We start from the raw sequence: 17,350 nt of genomic DNA on the forward strand, positions 1-17,350 counted from the left end.
TCAAAACATAATTGTTGGTTTATAATCAATTGCAGAGAAGAGCCAGAAGTATACTGTCACATATAAAATTTCCCTTTGTTTAAATGCAAAAATCACATTTTTCGAACACAAATATAAGTTATTTTTTTATTGAATTTGTCACAAAAAGTACCAAATAAAATCTGAATTTTTATAGTTTATTTTGAAACAAAATTGTTTGACTGAAGTGTATGAATATTGGCTAATTAATTATCAAGAAAAAGTTACGACGTTACAGATGTACAATATGTCTTACTGAATGTATGACTTGATATACCAAACTCTCTAACATTTTCAAACATGGTATTGTAGAACCTCGTCAAACTACAAAAAGTACATTAAAACACTTTTCTTTATAATAGTAAAACTTTGCGGAGTATTTTATTGACGATTTTTTAAAAGTTTGATTTCAAATAGAAAGAGTAATCAAGGGAATCAAAAGAATGTAATCCATGCAGGGACAAAGATCAGATGTTGGAAACAGACATACACAACAAAGAACATAAAATAACCAAAATAGTACATACAAAGTAACAAAATTTAGACTCGTACTCAACTAAAAACTGGGAGCATGTGCCAAGTGCACCAGTAGGGTAAGCGTCCTCTGATTTTCTAGAAACACTTGCTAAGTGGATCATAAAAGTCAGTCCAGAGTAGACGAAAGACAAAGGGAAACTATGACACGTTTTACAAATCCGTTTTCATCGTGTGTATGGAGACACTGTTACAATCCATGAGTTCAAAATGATAACCATAAAATTCTTGTAGTAACTACTTCAATCTTGTAACAACATAGCCACGTTCCAGAAGCCTTATTGTAAGAAGACTAGCGCTATACACAAAGTCTGCGTAGTTACGGCAAGCTCTGGCATAATGTATAACTCCATTTGCAGGCGCTAAAGGAATGTTACCACAAATGAAAGGAAAGCAGACATTACAGAATGAACACTTATCGTGTTTGTCGTATAGTTTGGTCAATAGTTTTTCTTTACCATCAATCTCTAAGTGTGGGTCAAGACATGAGGCTGATTTCACAATGTCTGCAGTATCCTTTATCTTAAGATCTTTGGTGTAGATGCGATGTATCAAATCCTCGAAAGTGGGATTGTTCAACAATAATACGTCATCTATATAGCGGAAACTGAGATTAAAGGATCTAGAAAAGCGATGTTCCTTCTCATGGATCTGATCAACCATAAAGTCAGCATCATAGGAGTTAAGGAATAGGTCAGCAAGTAGAGGAGCACAATTTGTTCCCATTAAATTGTCAACCGTTTGTAAGAAAAGCGCATCCACCACACTGAACGAATATGTTGTCGATAGATATATGGAGCATTTTGAAAACATCTTTGGTGTATTTGGGAGATGATTTGGAACTATTTTTTACAAAGTATGAGGAACCTCTACTAGGAACTTCATATTTGTATCTAGGTGTATGGTCTTTTTTGGAGTACCAACGATGTTTAATTTTTTTGAGCCGGAATTTTAACTGAATAGATCTATAAAGAGTTGAAAAATCATAGGTTTTTATCCTTTTGTATTCTAATACGCTCCCGAAGGTAGCGTAAATGACTGTATTATCAACTGGGTCATGCATTCCTATGGGCAGAAAAGGCATCAATATCCGGTTTGTGCATGTAAATTCAGGAACTAAAAACAGTATAATGGCAGCTTCATTTTCGTACACTTCGACAAATGTGATTGAGAACAGAACCATTCTAGTAGCGTTTTTGATTAAGTTCAAAACATATCATATTTTTTCCAAGATATGGATTGTCAAAACAGTCAACAGAAGGTGCTCCAATGTTTACCAAAATACCATTACCCATAATTCCGTACTATTGCCAAAACGACCCAAAGACATTTCGGACCACGACAATCGAACCAATAGCCGTGACTTGCGCAATATCGTATATCCGTTTTTGAGTTCGTTCATAAACATGGTGTTTGTGCTAAAGGAATAACTGCGAGGTTACCTTCACAAATAATACAAACAAATAAAATCAAAACACCTGCTTATGGTTTAAACAATTCGGGAATGTGCACGAGCTTTACAGAAGCCAATGCGCATTCTCAATTATTTTAGTCGTCTGCCCTCGCTAAAACTGTTTGAAGTGTGTGGCTGTATATTTTGGTAAGAGCAATTTGTTAAGTTTCGAATTAGCTTTTGTGTGGAAAAAATGTCATCAAAAGTTCCGTCGAGCTTTATTTCACCTTCTAAAACATGGAGTTCTCGTTAAAACCAAAATCTTATGCTGATATTATAAGAACTGGTACTATGGCTGATTATACTTATTTTTCAAGTAAGCCTTAAGAGAATGGTCGAAATTTAAATATCACCGCCAATAAATTTCTAGTTGACCATGATTACATTCATTGTGATACAGAATTCCCAGTGTCAAACTCCCAGGTTGTAAATGAAAGTACATTGTCCACATTTGACCATGGTCAGTATACTTCAGAACCCAAAATATCTCCTTGTACTTTTCAACAAGATTTTACTATAGAGAATCTTCCTTCCTCTGTGTACACTTCTCATAACATCACTGACCCAAAGAAGAAAACAACCAGGAATATGAGCTCTGAAAATGTAAATAAATTTGTATTAAAAAGCTAGAAAGGTTCTTTGAAATAATGTTTCTTTGGGAGCGTTAAAAGGTTTCACCTTCCTCATATTAATAATCTTGAATTGAGGACTTCGAGAAGATCTTTCGACTTTTTCAGGATCCACATTAAATTTATAAGTTTCGTGGTAGGACTGGAGACCCTCGTTGACAGCTGTGAGTAATACAGTTAAAAGTTTTGAAAGATATCTGGTGTCATACATTGCAGATCCAGCTATCTAGATCCAGCTATCTAGAGTTGTTTGTGTGGATTGGGAAAGAAATGGGGAATTAAAGAGTGACCGAATACTTATAGAACGTTTCTGAACATAGATGTTATCTGTACTCCATTTTAATTAATACGTTATTTTGCGATGTATTATGGATGTTCATAGGTGTAAATGCAAAATTTCTAAAACTAAGTCGCATGATACACAAGAAAATATTTAATATGGGAAATTCATGGGGAAAATCATGTGAAATAATTTTGCCTATGTATATCAGAATGTAAATGCAATTATTTTACTGGAGTAACCTATTTTTGTCTTTTAATTCTATTGTGTTTCCAAGAATGTATGCTTTGGACATTCAAAAGTAATTTTATCTCCACATGCTTATAAACTATGATTTGTGCCTTTCCTATATAATAAAGTATACGAAACATTCCACTTCAGAGCCATCGATAGCGTTATAAAATTATTCATATGTTTTGACGATTTCAATTTCAGATAAAGAGAAATTATCTGTGATTTCTGTCCCAAAAGATAACTTAAGGAGTGTTTCTTATGTTTAAAAATGACATTTCGTATAACCTGTTCAAAATTAAAATACATTATTTCTAATTTATATGTTATGATTCCAAGTCCAATTAAGAATTAATTCTTACTCAAAATGTTATTTGATTTTGTATATAATCATCAATTTTCTTACACTACCAGTGCACCTGATCCATGCTCCCAGTTTTTAGTGGAGTTCGAGTTGCTCATTTGCTTCTGTTACTTTGTAAGTATGATTTTAGTTACTTTATGTTCTTTGTTGTGTATGTCTGTTTTCCATGTATGGTCTTTGGATTACATTATTTTGATTACTGCTATAATTTTGGTTTCCTTGATTATTCTTGTATCTTGGACTCAGACCAAACCAGATAATACGAAATAAGCTTGAATGTTGAATTAAGCTTAAATTTTTATACATCGCGTATTCAATTTGTGATCATTCGGCCTGTACATGAACTAATATTTGAAGGATATATGCGTATGACTCACAAACGTGCCCGTTTCCACAAACATGTCCAATTTCACAAAATTGTCTGATAATACGTTATATTTCCATAAATATCAGCTTCGTTGTTGTGTAAATCAAGCTACATGTAAACAACGTTAAGACGGCCGATTTTAACCAAATCAGGCGTAGATAGACTTAACTAGAGAGAGTCTAAAGTTCCAAGCTCCTCGTAACGGTATACGTTTGATTCCTCTCTTACTAAAAAAAATTTGAAATTAGACCGCAGCACATTGTAATTAATTCACTTTGGCAGGTGTGGACACTATTTCAGTTTTTGACGCATTATAACACATATTTATAGTTCGTTTTGGACACAGTAACTGGACTCGTATAAACATGATGAATATGAATCATGCATTTTTTTTTTTGGTTTTTGGGGGGGGTCATTCAGTGGGAATATCGTCTCTCTAAGCTCCAAAGAATTCACAAGACGAACCATGGAGTGTACATTATAGTTATGATATAAAAGCAGTCTTGAGGAATGGTCGTTTGTAATGCTAAGTAATGACTTTTCAGACTGATATCTAAGCACGAAATATAACGATTTAGTCGTGATTTTTCTTTACATGGTTTCCAGTTTCAATTACCAATTCAATGCTTTAAATGATATTGCGTAGATGTGATCGATGAAACCACAGAGACTATTCACGATTTCTAACCAAAAAAAAATAGCAAATTATAAAAATATAAAGACAAAAAGTAATATCGTTTGGTGATTGCACACATTAACAACAAAAGTACCAAGCATATAATATTTCAAATTTCAATATACAGTACACGTGCTTCAACGAGTAACCTTTCATCAGCTGCATTAAAATCAAATACAAAGGAAGACGAGAAATGACACATAACTTTACCAAAACCTTTTACAATTGTTTTGTAATACGTATAAATTCAATGTACGAGTAGAAAAAGTATATGTATAAAAACATTTACATATTATGAATAATGAGCAAATAATTTTCTTATAATGTTTCAACCAGTGAAACTTCCAATTTTCTACAAATTCCGAGTCAAATATCTTGATGTATATATGTTGAGCACATGCACATTAACGTTGACATCTTTGAATAGATGTTTCGTTATTTCACCGGGTTTCAAGAACATTATGAAATTCTGATCATGATCGGTAGGTTCTAAAGGTGCGAATTGATTGTTTGTAATCATTTTAAAACATCCTACAATGTAAGATTAGTATTATTCTCAACTTTTTAAACTGTATAAATGTCCTTACTACTTTAGGGCTGAGGCATCAAAATTTATATTAATAGTTCATTTCTGTGGCTTACATAATTTTTTACATCAAAAATAAAGTATTGAATCAAAACCAGTTTCTTTTGGCATGAAGGTACAAGATATCGAGCACAACCAAGACTTCAAGTCATGTCTATTTTACTAGTAAAATAAAATACTAGTAATCTAAAGGAAAATACTGACTTAACTTCGTTGTCATTCAGCTTACAGTTCAACGGAAAGGTATGCGTCTGCTACTTTTCTAGAATTACCCGATTGAGATGTATTGTAATTTATGATGAAATTTTAAGAATTTTTAATGTTTGACAAAGAACAAATGAATTCCTTTATCTCAACTGCAGTTAAACTGTCAAAAGTACGAATTGCTCATTCAGTTTAACACAATATGTAGTTAATTTCATAATTATATATGGAACTGAACATTTATTGAGAGCAAAATGCCTTTAGTGGATACAATTTGCTTCCTACAAACGACGTTTTAAAGTAGTATGGCGAAACAGAATAAAACATAAACATTTTGCTAATGTTGTTTGTCTACCCCGGACTTGACTTTTTATGAGCAACTCGGCGGGTTGCAGAGGACACTTACCCTACCTGTGCACCTGGTCCATGCTCCCAGTTTTTAGTGGAGTCCGAGTTGCTCATTTGCTTTTATTACTTTGTTTGTATAATTTTATTTACTTTATGTTCTTTGTTGTGTTTTCCATGTCTGGTCTTTGTCCCTGGATTACATTATTTTGATTACCGCTATAACCTTGGTTTCCTTGATTACTCTTTGATTACTTACAATATGAAAGCTCTCGGGCTAACAACAGATATGTTTTAAGTCAAATAATAATTAGTTCCGTATATCTGCCATGTGTTAAACAGATTATCTAATTAGGAATCAAATCAGGATTTCACTTACTATAAAATATTAGCAATAAAAAACATAAAATTGTTTATTAAGCATACAAGTAACACAATGTTGGCAAATGCACCATATCGATCTTTTCAACTCGTATCAGCTTATCAACTAAAATACAAATAAAATTAATATATGATTTGTGAGAGGTTTCATTCGCTCTTACTTATTCAGCGCTTTTATATAGATAAGTTTTATTAGTTATATACATGGAATACATTATAAATGTTATTGTCATCAGCATTTTGACTTTCAGTTGGAAGATAGTCCTTAGTCTTTATTTGCTTTTCGAGTTTTAACTATTGTTTTGGGAAAAGATTTGTACGAACATTTTTATTCTGTCTAATAATATAGCTCAAGGTTAGAAATTATATGATGCATTTCTCGCATTTTTAACTTTATACTTCACATTTCTATGTGAACATTACATTTGTATTTATAATCATTTCATTTCATTTAAAATAAATATAAGAAAATTTTTTTCATTTTTCTTAGAGCAGGTGAATACCTTTTACCGTGTTTGTGTATTGATACTTGAATTTGATCCTCAGGCAATGATCTGCTGATCAATTATATTGCAGTAGTGAGCAGGTAATTTTGGAAACATTCAGGTGTGGCAGTTGTAGATGAGTTATTGGAGGTGTGTTTAGTTTTGGAGTTCTGGTTTAGAGGTCTGAGCATTTTTCCATTTTTACTCTCCTCTCCGCTCATTTTCCTTTTCTGGTTTGAGTTGAGTTTTTGTCGTTGAAGTAGTCAGACATATTGTATATTGTACAAGTATATGAATATTTGATTTGGGATTTCTGAGATTGATTTTGAGGATATGGTACATTAATATTATACTAGTAGTATGTAGTTTGATGTATAGATGGACAACCTGGTCCAATAGCCAGGTTGAACATTTAAACATCTAATAAAGTCTAAACAAAATGACGAAGTTCATAAGCAAGCTGCTGGTAAAAAAACACAATGGAGAAAATTTTAATTTGTTTTGTGTTTTTTGTAGGTTTGGAATTATCTCAAACTACGATTTTCAGGTTCATTTGTATTCACCTTAATGTGTCATTTACTTTTTGGTGGAATATATGTCCATATGTGCGTACACGAAACTCAAATTTAGACGACCCCCCTCCCCAATGTGACAGCATGGTTTTTCACAAAATACCATTCGGAGTCTGATTTTAGTTCAAAAGTCACGTAAAAGTCCGAGAATTCCGAACTCCTGTTTCCACGGGCTGGCCAGGATAACAAACAACAAACCGTACCTTTGTCATTTCCGGTTCAGAAAAGAAACTAGAAAACTAGAAGAGGAAGCTGCTAATGAGAATTAGCGTTTTTTTCTGTAGTAACAACACCAGCCCTTGTAAGCTGCTACAGGGGATACGGTAGTATTGTCACATAGCCAATAATACTAACCTTTGACTTTGAATTCGAGTATAGTAAAATGAGGAAGTAAGATAGATACTTACATGTACACTTGATGACTTGTGGACGCCATTGCCAAAATAATATTATTTTCTCGTTGTTCTCGTAATATGGGGTAGGCATCGCCTAAATCAGCGAGCACAGTGAGCTTTACCATACATGTACCGTCTTGTGCTAGACTCAAAAAAATAATATTGAACATTACAAAGAGGGGGGGTCGACCCGGATGAAAATTGGTAAATTGGTTGGCAAATAAACAACTAAATGAACAATTAACATGTTAAGAATCCTAATTTTCAAAACTTTTTAGCTTTGTTATTTTACATCCAATTTTGGTTTTGTAAAATGTTTCATTTACATAAGAGAATTCATATATTTATGTGAATTTATAACTGTTTTACTTGAAGAATAAATTTGAACTAATATTTATATGTAAACCTCTATTTTCATATAAAATTGTTTTTAAAATTTTATGCTCATATAGTCTAATTACTGAATATGTATTTAAAAATTCCATGGATAAAAAGGGTTTCATTGGTAGTCATGTTAATTAATGGACAAGTTTTTTTTTAAATAAACGAATAACTTGGACAATTTTTTTCCCAAAATTCTAACCCCATACCCTCTTTTCCCTAGCTTTCAACATGGTCAATAACTTAATAGCACTTCACAATACTTTACATTTTTTATCCCTGAAGGGCATCTCTAACAACATCCATTTCAGTTTTGGCCTGCCAGGTCATTCTGTACAACAGATACCGGAAATATTACAGTTCTCCACAGATGGTGGGAATATTTTACACATATCATGTGACGTAAACAAAATTCAGACGACAGCCAAACAAGGAAATGATTGCCTTTCCTATCTTAGAAAAGCTATGCTTTGATTTTGATCAAATAATCAGAGTTATATTTTTTGCTGAGGTGGGTTAGGTTCTTGACAACAGCAACAGTGGAACATTGGAGATACACGTACGTATACCCACGTGTTTCCTGAAGTTTTTATAAACATAACATTCACTTCTTAAATAAGTAAAACAAATTAGAAAGCAGACTTGAAAACTATCAGAAAAGAGGAATCTTTTTTACTGAAACGTAAGCTTAACCTACATTTTATTATTTGTTTGATTGAAGGAAATGATGAATTTTCTCCGTGAGGACAGTCACTTTTTGTTACTTCCGGGCCATGACTTAAGAGAAATTTAGAAAGTACACGTAAAAGCTCGTGGCGCTCACTACTAAATTCTCCTCCAACTTAAAAAATAATGACATCACAATTTAAATTACATCGTGTCAATGACGACAAAATGTTATTTGGAGACAAATCTGGGGTCATTCAGCGCAAAATGACAGGTGTGAATTCATGTATTTGACATGCAAGCAAATCAAGTTCCCTTTTAATTAAAATGTTTGTTTTTGTCATTTACAAGTCAACATATGCAAAATTTGATTTAGGATTATTTCATCTGTGGGAGCCGGCAAAAGATATTCCAAATATTTGTGATTTTATCGTAAAAACAGTTCTGGGTTCGGCGAAGAATGCTTTGTAAGCTAAAACGGCTTACAGTAGTCCGGGGTTGCTGACTCATGTCCAGTGACTGATTTGCCAGACAAGCTGGGGCAGTGGGACGTCATATTGATTGATTATTGGGGTTTAATGCCTGCGCAGCAATATTTCAGCTATATTCAGGCAATAGTGGGACGTCAGAGCTTGTCCCATATCAAAAACATGGGATTTAGAACACCAATTTTGATGTGTGCTTACAGACAAAAAATTACTTCTTTCATGGCTCTAGAAAAGTTAAAACTAGGTATGTTATGAAAGTTTATATTATTAAAGAGAGTATCCTACAAAAGTGAATGCTTGGATTTTTGGTTGGTTAAAAAAATATGGCCGTCATTAGTACATTTGTGAAACTAGAACATAGGGGTTAAAAGGCTGTTTTTTGTCTATTTTTTCCTAAATTATATAGAAAGAAAATGAAGATCAAATATACTTTCAAGGTAATCATCAGGGTATCCTGAGTTACATGTTGATGACAAAACTTTGCTTTGGACTGCCACTGCATAGTCTGATAAATGCAAGATATACCTCCAATACCTGGCATACCTGGCACAAAGAAGTTTACCTCAGTAATTTCTAATATACAACTCATCAATTAATTGAAAGTAAGTTTTGGTATCCCAGGTAAATTTTAAATGTACCTGTTGACCTGGACAGGTTACAAGTAGCTAAGTTAAATAGGTATTTGCAAATTATTGAGTTATGATTAGTATTTTTTTGACACAAAACACTTGAAGTAATTAATTTGTTGGTTTATCAGAGTTTAGTCTTATAAGAATAAATCTATATATTTCTAATCAATAGACTGGTTATTTCTTTAATAAAATATTGCATAAAATGCAAAAAGTTGTTATTTTCCTTTTCTTCCAATGCAGAAAAATGCTTTTATTTATTCAATTTCAAAGGGGAAAAGTAAAAAGTGAGTTAAAAAGTTACAAACGTCACATTTATGGTTTTCAAATGTGTACTCAAATTGAAATTGAATAAGTAACTATAATAAAATTTTAAAAATGAATTAACATAAAACCAAAAAAAATACAAGTAAATGAAGACAAATGCATCAGTGTTAGGGTTTCAAATTCAGAGAGTTCTGACTTATATTATTTTTTTGCTTTTTTAATCGGGCATTGGTAAACTGATTGAAGGATTGGCCAAAGATTTAAAGAATTTTTTCACAAAAGTGGTTGATTGCTCTTACATACATGTATATCTGATAATTGATGATAAGATAATTGATTGATCTTAACACTTGATTGATTGTTGGGGTTTAACGTCCTATCAGCAGTATTTCAGCTATATTCAGACGATTTAAAGTGTAGCAAATCTTTTTTTCTTCTCAAGAGTTAAGACTTAGATTTTTAGAAAAGCAATATAAGAGGTTTTTTTTTTATAAAAAATGCTGTATCATAACGTTATTGAATAGTGGGTACACAAGTACGTAAAATAAATTAATCAATTCATAAAGCAGCAGCAACTGATGTTTAAAGTTTTTAATTTGCCCTCAGGTTCTTTCTGAGTAATCAGTGCCAGGCTTGGTGTTTTATGACCTTTTCCATCCCGGTTGCAAATATCAATTACGAAAACACAGGATATATATTGAACAATTAAAGGACGAAATCTAAATTTTTCATACATTTTCAACTAGTTAATTTAATCATATATTTAAAATCTTCACAGTTTCTTTTATTGCAATAAAACTGGTAAGACAAATCTTAAATCTGTTATATAAAAGATAAATAACTGTATTTAAAATTTCCTTTCTTGATTTTTTTTTAGATTTTAGCATCCAAATATAACAATTCAAAGAGAGTAGATATATGTATGGTGTATATTATTCAGGCCCCAAGCTTAATCTTAAAATGTATGGTTTTCAAGTCAGAGGTTTGAACACACAATTAATTAGTTTCACAGTTATACATGTAAATATTAAAAAGTAAATTAAAAGAAAATAATGGAACTCTAATTTCAACTAGAAATTTTGTACTTGTATTGTATGAGCAGTTTTTATCATATTTAGGCTAATATTCAAACGTTGTCTATAATATAAAAAAATTAAAGTTTTCCATAGCGATATTTATCTATTCATCACGTCTGGGGAGATAATTTCAACCACATCTGTTACAAACGTACTTAAGGATTTCATTAAAATTTACAGGAGGACCGGTACCTTACCCGTTTGTCAAGTGACAACGTTCAGAACGCTTTTAAGGTATATTATGATATATAAAGATATCAATTTTCTTAAATTTACACTGCATATAGATTTTGAGTTATCTTAATAGTTTTTGACTTCCAGTTTAAATTACTTGCAGCTTTCCATAAGAGCTTGGCGCTCCTTGACAATAACTATGTGAACTGGAAACAGTCTTCAACTCCCAGGTAAGAAATATTATTGCGTATTAAAAAAAAATTCTTTAATTTTCTTAATATCAATTAGTAGTGTGTGTGTTGTTTTTCATCCAGCATTGTTGATATTTTTTTCTCTATCAATCATTTTACACTCCTATTGAGTTCTGTTGAAAATGACTACATATCAAATGATTTAATAATGAAATACATTACCAAAACATTGTCTCTGTACATTTCACAGAATATGCAACGTTTATACTTAACATGGGAACAAACCTGTTGAAAAACAAATAATTCCTCAACACTTGAACCTACTTGTTTATAAAAAAGGCAGTTGTGACTATTGATCTGCCTATATCTTGGCTAAGACTATGTTTACACAGATTATCAACATGATATGGTTTATGGCCTAAAGTATCATTGCCACACTACTAAGTTATATAAGTATACGGCCCGGCACGTGACATTTATTAGATCCTCGAAATCACAATACCTACATGTACTACTTGAATCACATTAGCGACAAACATGGTACCGTATAAAATGATAATGTTGTATCATTATTATACAAATTTATGTTGATATATAATGTTCGTGTGATAGATTAATTACATAAAAATAATAGAATTCTTCTATTCTCTACTCTTGTTTGTTTTTTTTATGTTGTGTTTGCGGTCTTTTTTTATGAAATAAAAATTATAGTTTATAAAAGGATGTATATAGAGAAGAAAATGGGTTAAAATCATGCCAGTCAATAATAGTATTATCTTTTTAAATTAATTTGCAATTAATTTTCTATATTGTAAGTACATCTATGTATGATCGGAAGAGAAACCAAAATATGTCTTAAGCATTTTAAAAATAATTGAAGATATGAGAGATGCGAGATTCATCCCCTATATAGCATAAGGAAGGAAGATAGTGTGGACTGACGGAAGTACGGACACCCTACATCTTGACATATTCTCACTTTGCAAGTTTAGGTATAACAATATCCAAATGCCTGACCATTTAATGATATGGTTTAACGTCTTTTGGCACAAAGGACGAGAATGACTTTACCAATCGAACAGACCCTCCTTTAAACTAGTCGTACAGCTAAATAAAAGAAGTTCACACTCTCGCTTGCACTGAAAACAATGTGTCTGGCTATCTTTTTTATAAAGATGTAACTTGTATAAGTATTTCGAGATATGTATTCAAAATCTGTAGCGGATGTTCCGGGTTTTTGTTGTAGATGCACAATTTCGTATGATAACACAAAAAATATAATAATAAACAGTTCAGTTGACGCTAGTAAGCCTCTGTGGTTACATGTACATGTTTGACATAATATACAAAAGGTTTATAAACTATCTCACTTTTTATCAAGCAAAAAGCAGACAAGTGGCAAGCAGCAAATTTGTATCAGTTTCATGTTTAACAATATACATGTTATAAAAACATACAATTATTGAATCCTTTTAGTTTGGCTATGCATCATAAAATCGAATGTTTGAATTTGTTAGCAACACACACAATCATCATAATCATCTGAGATGTAAGCAGGCTGTTTTTATGGTTTATAAGCTATTCTTTTTTAGACGGTAGTTTCGGTGTAATACTTAGATCGATTTTATTTTAAACGAACATGTGTCTATTGGTATTAGAGAGGAGCCAGTAACGCGGGGGTATAGAGGTGAAAGATGTCTTTTCTTACATTTGTATAGTTATTGACCTGTATCAAATTAAAAGGGACTTCGTGTATGTACATGTACCTGTATGATGAATTGTCAATGTGTACATTTGTATTACTGTTTTTCTATATAGTATTCTTTATAATATACACGTATGTTTTATCACTAAATTTAGGGCAAACCTTTCTTGGGTTAGTCCCAATATTATAAAAACCTTAATCAGGGGCTTTGTTATTCCCTAATTAATTACGTTTTCACATAAAATACATGTATTTAGACACATGGTAGTTAGCTGACAGTTGCTAAGTGACACGCGTGTATATTGTATCTTTAGTGACATTACACAGTTACAGAGTAGAAATATTTAATATGTAATATACTAGTGGTATACTTGTACTTGTATATATATATCTCATTTTTGGTATCGAAGTATTGTTATAAATTCTAGTACTGACCAAGTGAACCGAAGACGAGAAATATGAATAAAATATAAACCTTATACATATGTAGTTATACTTGTAGCAAAGAATTTTTAAAAAAATGATAAAATTCCGATCTTGATGGAGATTTAAGGCTCTTCCCTTACTCCACTTTTACATGTATAAAATTTACGTGAATATTTCTATTTAAAGATTAGACAGCTCAACTATAAACATACACATTACCTAGACGATTAATTATTTTCATTGTGTGATGTTTGGTACGGAGGCTCATTTCCTTTACATCACATGTATAATTCACATGCACAATTAATTTGCGCACTGGGGTTTGAAATATGCAGCAGATAGATCACGCACTGAGTAATACCATTTATAATCGAAGTACTATCTGTTTCGATAAGTTACATGGGCTATGTATACATGTGTATAAATCGTTTGTGTTCATATCGAGCGGAATTAGCGAGATAACAACAATGCAATTTTTAGAGATGCCTTATTGGAATAAATATAAAAAATAGAACTTCATGTATTTCAGTGATAAACGGTGCAACCAAATTTGAGATCATTAATTAAAAATATATTTACATGTAATATTAGACTTGGAGCTTGAAACTAGTATTTTAATATTAAAAATTCATTCTTAAAATAAAAAATGACGGTTTATGTTGATTGTGCCACAACCCTGTGGTCGCCTATTGATAGTTAATCGGAGAATGTAGGACGGAAAGTCACAGGACAAAAAGTCACGGACGAAAAGTCACAGGATAAAAAGTCCCAGTGGAAATTGAGGACAAAAAGTCACAGGACAAAAGTCACAAATCATAAAATGTTGATAATTTTTAAGGCAAATATGAAATAGAAATATTTTTTTTTAATTTTTGGGGGGATTAATTTTTAGTTTTGTATTTTTTTTTCAAATAGTTTTTTTTCAATTATGGTAAAATAATAAGAGTTTTGCTAAAGTTTATAGGCAAATATTTAATTTTTATGGAAAAGGTATTAAGATTGTTTTGAAGTATTATTTTTTTTCTTTTTTGTTGGATATACATTTGTGGAAGTGAAATTCCCAGTAGTTTTTTTTTATGACCAATGAATGTGCTATAAAATCTGTATGACTTGATAGGAGGTGCATAGTGAAAGTTGTGAGTTTTGTTTGACCAATCACTGTGTGATTTTAAAGATGTTTGGCTTCCAAGGAAATGCATGAACATCTGGACAGACCTGCATGTACTAATTAAAACAACAATCTAATTGCTAAATAAACAATTTGGGGGTGATAGTTAGTAATTAGTTTTTACAACATTTAACAATTTATAATCAATGGGATGATTTAGGGCTTCTCTAGAAAGGAAAACAATACAGAGGAGACAGCTAACTTTCATTTTTTCCAAAAATATATCTCTGTCCATGGTAGGGCTTTTATGAGTAAATGTCTGGCTTTTTGCAAAGTTGGCATAAAAAAGACAGGCTTTGTTGCCTCGTCATTCAGTTCCAAATGGAGATCCTAAAGAGCAACAAAGGCGGTTCAAAGCTTTGCTTTGAAGGTTACACCTACACAAGACATGCTTTACGCAAGACCAAGCAGTGGTGGAATTGCACCTGAAAGTCCAGTCAGGAGTGCAAAGGCAGCCTGTCCACAGACCTACACAATGAGAATCCAGTACCAAGTCAACCACATAACCATGCACCACAAGAAGACTCAGCAAATCTCATAAGATGTCGCAACAACATTAACCACAAAGCAGAGTCCACTTTCAACAAGCCCAGCCAGATCTTCGCAGAATGTGTATCAACTAATGCAGTAAAAGCCATGCTTCATACAGAAGACAACGTTAAAAGATCCATCAGACGTCGCAGACCTCAACTTCCTGTTGTGACTTTTTGTCTTATTCATGATTTGTGACTTTTTGTCCTGTGACTTTCGGTCCGTTTACCTAATCTGTTTCCCTGAAATAAATACACGATGATATACTTATAACTTAAGTTTTCATTTGGACAGATTTGCAAATACATTGTGTATCGGACTTCATCTGTAGTTAATTCAAGGTACGATTTTTCCTCAATTGAAGATAGCATGGACAGAGTATTTTATCTTTTCGTGGTTCGAGGATCTGTTGACACAGGTGTGGGGTTGCAATTAACAGACATGTATACACGTAGGACTTCATATGGTGCAATATGATTATCTAATTATGAAACAATTACAGTGTTTGTTTAAAAGTGGGAATATTTGTGTATTTTTAAGTAGCTTTTTAAAAATGAAGTACATTTTTATTTTCATTATTTCATAAGTTACAGACCCAAGTAAACGCAATATTTCAAGGCCCACAACTATTTAGATATATCCTGGGTAGGAAAATTAAGAATATTATATGTTTGAAGTGGCGCGAATAAAACGTTAATGACAATAACAAATAAGTAAACAATAGCCACTTTTAAAAGGTAAAAAGGAACTACATAAAAAAAATATAAATTAAAGGTACAAAATTGACAAAATATGTTGTGAAATGTTAAAGTAAAGGTATATCTAATATTTAGATATTAGAATAAAAAGTATCTTTATTCAGAAAAATATACTTCAAATACAATAAATAAGACAATTTCCAAACATTATAATGCTATAATGGATGAATAACTCATGTTGGGACTAATTAGGTTGTTGAGAGCTTTGAATTAAATTGTTGAGACTGTTTAAGACTTAGTTGAGACTGGGTGAGACTAAGTCGAGACTATTCGAGACTGGTAAGACTGTTTGAGACTGGTCGAGACAAGTTAAGACTAGTGAAAATTTGGTCGAGACAGGTCAAGATTGTGTCAAGACAAGTCGAGACATGGTCGAGACATGGTCGAGACTAATTGAGACTAGTTTGGACAAGGTGAACTCGGTCAAGATAATCGAAGTATTTTTCAGACATATTATATCTTATATAACTTAGTAGTGTAATATTTCACTATGAATTAGATTCTTTGACATATATTTTCCACTTCACTGATCATGACTATTGACAATTCTTAGTTGTCAACAAAGTTGAAGGTACATGTACGTCAGTATCCAGGTTGTATTAAGCTTGTGTGACCTACATTATCCCCTTGATCCATTTGCATTCAAGTTAAAATATAGCAGATTTCAAACATGTATCTCAACATTTATACATGGTAGGTTATTCTAAATTTGCATAAATCGTACATATGACAAGGATATTATGTCAGCACCCAGGTAATTGCATTAAATTCTAATATGCATTCACCTTACAGACAATTTCACATCTCTGCAACTATGCATGATAATGCATATACATGTATTTGTGGATTGATTGATTGGTGCCTAACACGCAAGCAGGAATATTTCAGCAATATATGGGCAATGAACATGAAATGGAAGATAAAATGAACATGAAATGGTGGTGAAATGAAAATGGGATGGGACACAAGGGTAATAGGGTCAAAGAGTTTCGATTGCCACTGGAAAATGTGAGGGATGGGTAGAGTTGAGCAATAAGGCCTCCTGTAGCAAAGCCAAGGGTGACCTTCCTCCTGTTGAACATCACAGCAGGGTTCTTTAACGTGTGAGGAACATGTCATTTTTCTCAACACGATGCACCACTATTGTTTTGTGGTCAGGTTTTCAGTATTATTGCCTGACAACCCCAGCATGTAGGGCGCCAGGGGTACCCCATTCAACTACCTGGGGCACACAATGCAGTTGCTCAGTGAGCGGAGGGCCATTGTCCCCGGCTATGGTTCTGAGCGCTATTTAGTAACCTTTTATGAAGTGCTTAGCACTGCTGCAGGCTTACTCTTTTGACACCCGGACCTGCACAGGCAGATTAGCG

Source organism: Perna viridis, chromosome 14, assembly GCF_037379345.1.
Source record: "Perna viridis isolate PV_CMFRI_1.1 ecotype Kerala chromosome 14, ASM3737934v1, whole genome shotgun sequence".
NCBI lineage: Eukaryota > Metazoa > Mollusca > Bivalvia > Mytilida > Mytilidae > Perna > Perna viridis.